This window comes from Myodes glareolus, chromosome 14, assembly GCF_982192425.1.
Source record: "Myodes glareolus chromosome 14, mMyoGla1.1, whole genome shotgun sequence".
NCBI classification, from domain to species: domain Eukaryota; kingdom Metazoa; phylum Chordata; class Mammalia; order Rodentia; family Cricetidae; genus Myodes; species Myodes glareolus.
Genome location: NC_142039.1, coordinates 61,802,717 through 61,808,180, shown reverse-complemented (window position 1 = coordinate 61,808,180; position 5,464 = coordinate 61,802,717).

Sequence of the window (5,464 nt, the reverse complement as noted above, 5' to 3'; positions counted from 1 at the left end):
TCAGGACAAAGACTTCGACTTCTTGCAAACGCCTTCTGCCACTTGCTCGCCTTCATTTGGGAATGAACACATGTGCGTGTATATTGCTTTGGATCTTAGTGTTATTGATTAGTGTTTTGTTTCATAAGCACGCATACAGACTTTCTTCTTAACTGAAAAATAGCTCCTCCTCAGAAGGAGGGCTTGCTCCTTCCAAGCTTTTCTTCCCCTTGCCCCTGCTGGGAGCTGGAAGAACAGATGTTTGTCTTTGCTTGAAGCACACACTGCTTTAAGTAACTAGCAGATGTGCTCAATCTGTGCTTTACATTGAAGAGGCAAAGGGATAACTCTTTAATGACTTTCTGTTTTTAGATAAATTCATTCAAACAAATATGAATAGAAAGAGTTTGTGAATGTTTTTAGAATTTCTGCGAGAAGGCATGGACTAGTACCCCCCCCCCCACACACACACACGAGAAATACAGAAATTCATACATTTTCCTTTTCTTCAATCTTGCTTGTGCTTCAACTCCACTCAGGACTTTTCTACAGGGGCAAACAGTTTGAGACACTGGGTGTGATAGCACACTCTTGTAATACTAGTACTTGGAAGGTAGAGGCAGGAGGATCACGAGTTTAAGGCCAGCCTGGCCTATATGAGAGCCTGTCTCAAAAAATAAATCAAACTAAACCAAAAAACCACTACCACCATCACAACAAACTGTGATGTTATCAGGTTAAGCAAAAAATACCACGTGTAGAATCCAGGTTGAAATAAAACTGGGAAGACATGGTGGAGGGGGTTTTCTGGGGAGGAGGAAGAGCATCAGGAGGAGGGAAGAAAGAGGGGGGAGCAGGAAGGGAATGTGATCAAATCACAGTCCACGAGTGTATGAAACATGTCACAGTGAGACTTGTTATTAATTACTAATTAATATATGTTAATGCAATGTATTGGACACAGACACTGCCAGCCTTCCTGGTTTCTTCTGTGCTCTAAACCCACAAGCATTCTTTGCAGCCCCACTTCCTCAGGCATTCCTGCAGTAACTAGTACCCCACACTTTATCTCAGTGCCTGACTTCAGAAATCTCCACAAACTTCTACTCTATACAGTAGTCCTTTCCCAAGCCGTTTGTAGAAATCTGTCCGGGTTTTATGCACATGCGCTCTCCCATGAGGTCCGTGCTTTCCTCATTTTCAGTGACTGTCAAGGAGACAACTCCCAGAAGGAACCAGCCTTGGGTCTGAGACCCTCGTGCTGTGACAGGACAAGCAGAAGACAGGTGGGCTCAGAGGAGGTGGGGAAACACGGTTTGCTTTCTACCGGCATCTGTAACCCTTTGGGAAAAGGATGAAAGGGTTTAGTCCAAGTGTTGTAAACTGGATCATTGGCAAGTCAGCCTCCAAAGTCATTAACCTCCCTGGTTTCAAGGCCCTGGGGTCTCTGTTTATTCCTCTCTCTGCTGATCCACGCGCTCCCATCTAAACCACAGAGCGCAATGCTCTGGGACTGTATGCGGAGGTTTATAGGTGTGGTTCTACGCTCCAATTTTTCAGTTAAAGAGGACAGTAATGGTGAAAAACAGATTTATTCAATGTGATCACATTGGGAAGAGGAATAAATGAAGGGGCCTAAAGACCCCAAGGGCATCTTTGGGGTACTGACATGAGCTTTGAAGAACTGAGGCAGAAGAGCAAGGGGTATGTATAATCGGACATCCGATCTACGTATCAGTTGGTCACTGTCTGGTGCGGGAGAATTATCTTTATTCTGTTAATCATGTATTTTAATAAAATGCTGATTGGTCAGGCAGGAAGTATAGGCAGGAAAACCAGACAGGAAGTGGAGGTGATGCAATGAGAATAGGAGAATTCTGGGAAGCAGGAAGCTTCCTCTGCCAGTTCTGCCCAGACCACCGGAGAGGAAAGATGTAAGCTGCTCCGCTGGAAAAGGTACTGAGCCATGTGCTAACGTGGATAAGGATAATGGGGTAACATAAGTTATAAGAGCTAATAAGTAGCCTGACTTAATGGGTCAATCAGCTTTATAACTTATAGAGATCTCTGTGTGATTGATTTTCTCTGGGACTTGCCGGTTGTGGGGTACCGGGCGGGAACAGATACCCCAACAAGCCAGCCCTCATGTTACAACTGTCTCCGTCTTTTTTTAGGGATGTGCTTTGGAGAAGGCCTTCCTTATGGTTGAAGACATCAAACAGGTCACTACAAGGCGGTCACTCTAGGGTGCAGCCTGGCCTTTGTGGATAGTTATCCTCATCCTGTCCCATTGTTCTACTGTTGTGCTTGGAAACCCGGAACGTTGATTTATCTCTGTCTCTTCAGGCAAAGTAAAAGGAGACAAATACAAGATGAAGGCAGGGGCGCTAGGCTTCCATGGTGCCTTCAGTTACCTTGGGGGCCCAAAGGGGAAAGGAATGGCTGCTTCTTTAAGAGCATGTATCAGCCCCGCCTCCTCTGGGACACCGCTTCTTCTTTTGCCACTTTCACACTTTACCGCCAAGTGCTCCTATCTTTCTCAGCCCAACCCAGGTTTCCAACTGCCTCAGGTCTGTGGTTTCCGAGTATAGCAAATGTAAGCTTCCCAGGACCAAAAGCAAAGTCCTTTCTCTTCCCATGGATTACTGGCTTGGAGATTGTGAGAGTTTAAGGAGGAGGGAATCCTGCTGGAAAGTGTGGGTCTCTGTGGAAAGGCTTTGGGGTTTTATAGCCTCATCCCACTTCCTGCCCAATGTCTTTCCGAAAGCAGGTGCAATGTGACCAGCAACCTCATGCACCTGTGGCCATGCCTTCCCCTCCTTGATGGAGTATACACATCTCCTCCTAAAGTGTGAGTCAAATGAACCCTTCCTCAAGTTGCTTCTTGTCAGGTATTTGGCCATAGCAACAAGTTACTAATCACTTCCTCCTATTGGTTCCTCTTTCTCTTGTTCTCAAGCTGGAAGTACAATCTTTTTTTTATTATTGTTTTTTAATTATTATTTTTTTAGTTTACATACCAACCACAGTTTCCCCTCCCTCCTCTCTTCCCATTCTCTCCCCTCCAACCTACCTTCTTCTTACCCTGTCCCCCATCTACTCCTCCCCTCCATCTTCTTCCAGAAAGGGTAAGGCCTCCATGGGTAGCAACACAGCATGGCATATCAAGTTGAGGCAGGACCAAACTCCTCCCTCCACATCATCAAGGCTGAGCTGAGCGAGGTATCCCACCACAAGGAACAGGTTCCAAAAAGCCAGCTCATGCATCAGGGACAGGTCCTGTTTCCATTACTAGGGGCCCCACAAACAGACCAATCTTTACAACTGTCTCAGACATACAGAGGATCTGGGTCAGTCCCATGCAGGCTAGCTGTCAGTCTAGAGTCTGTGAGCCTCCATGAGCTTAGGTCAGCTGTCTCTGTGGGTTTTCCCCTTCATGATCTTGACCCTCCTTGTTCACAGAATCCCTTCTCCCTCTCTTCAACTGGACTCCTGGAGCTAGGCCCAGTACTTGGTTGTGGATCTCTGTGTCTGGGCAGCATAATCTTTATGATATTTATAACATGTTTCAAATGTGATTGAAGACTCATGAAGTCTTTTGATTTATCTTATTCTTTTTTTTTTCTTTTTGGTTTTTGGAGACAGGGTTTCTCTGCGGCTTTGGAGCCTGTGCTGGAACTAGCTCTTGTAGACCAGGATGACCTTGAACTCACAGAGATCCGCCTGCCTCTGCCCCCCAAGTGCTGGGATTAAAAGCGTGTGCCACCATTGCCCAACTTTGTCTTATTCTTTAAAAAAATATCTTATTTGTTACTATGTATATGCATGCTATGTGTTTGTGTATATACATGTCACAGTGAGTTATGTGAAGGGCAGTGGGCAACTTTATGGAGTTGGTTCTCTCCATCCACCTCCCTGTAAAAAACAAATAATAAATGTATGTGTATGGGCGTTTTGGCTACATGTATGTTGATGTCTCACATGTATATGTGGTGCTTGCAGAAATCAGAAGAGGCCATCAGATCCCCCCGGATCTGGAGTTTCAAATGGTTATGAACTTCACACCATTGGGTACAGAATCAACCCAAGGTCCTCTGCAAGAGTAGCCAGTACTCGAAACTGCTGAGTCATCTCTCCACCCCTCTCCTTCCACTTCAGCAGTCTTTGCCCAGAATCATCTTGCCAGCCCACTTCCTTATTTTCTTTTTTCCCCCACTTTCCTTATTTTCATGTCAATAGATAACCAAGCTGTGTACAAGCTTTCCTGAACCACCAGTTCTTGGTTCTGAAGGCAGCAGAATGGTCGATAGTCAAATCTGGAACTCAAGGTTCCTTCCACAGCTTCTCCACGCCACACTTTCCCTCAGCGCCTAGGTTCTCACTGCTGCATTGACATGTGAGCATGGGCCAGACCCACCAATTTCACTGTAGCCTTGGTGAGGGTCCTAGAGTCTTTCCCCATCTACAGAGTGAAGGTCTTGCTCAAAGGTTCTTCTGAAACAGGTTTACCCTGGGCTCTAAGCAAAGGCAGATCAGTGTCTCCTACGCTCAACAGTGCCTCACCCTCTATTCTTTGAGAACATAATTCATGGATTGCGATGCTAGCTGCTGAGCTGAGGAAGTCCCTGGTCCAAGGAGTACAAGCAATGTGATTCATTTGCTGACCACCTACCCATCCTGGCTATCATTCTGAGACTGTCATGCTTACAAATCTGAACAATATATAACTTCCATATAGACGCACCCAAGCATGTGCCAGACATTGGAAATCACTAAGAGTCTGATACTCTTGTGCCCTAAGTATGTGATTAAAATGTGTCTTTGACTATTTTCTTCTTTTAAAGTTGCAGGGCTCAATAACAACTTAGTTGGTGTCTAATAATACACTGAATAAGTGACCGATTCCTGGAAATCGGTGGGAGGCACACTTGGGTCTGTCTCCCAGATTTACAGGTATTAGTTGCAGATATTTTGTCATATTCTCTTCCACACAAAGCATCTTCAGAAGAGATGACCACACAGCACCACAGAAGGCAGCCAGGGCTCAGCAGTAGCCTGCAGGGGTCCTGTGGGAAGGCAGCCCTGGACATCATAGGACACTGTTTCTGCTCTGACTAAGCCCTGTGAGCCACACACGTGGCCATCATAGGACAATTTTGCCTATGTCTCCGTCCACCTTGATGTGGGTCCCGGGGATCGAACCCAGGTCATCAGACTCGTGCAGCAAGCACTTTGACTTCGTGAACCATCTTGATGTCCCCCTCTCCCATTTTTCCTTTTTATTTGCCGTGTGTGTCGCAGCACCATGGTCACCTACCTTCTGATCTTGTAGGTCCCAAACCCCAGATGAGAGAAGGGCTGGGCAAATCCTCCCGAAGAAGACAAACTCCTGAAACATTTTCAAGTTTGCCAACCTTGAGGTGAGTGCTCACTCAGCCGGAAACTGTCTTAAATGACAATGACCATGAGAACGCAAAGGCCCAGC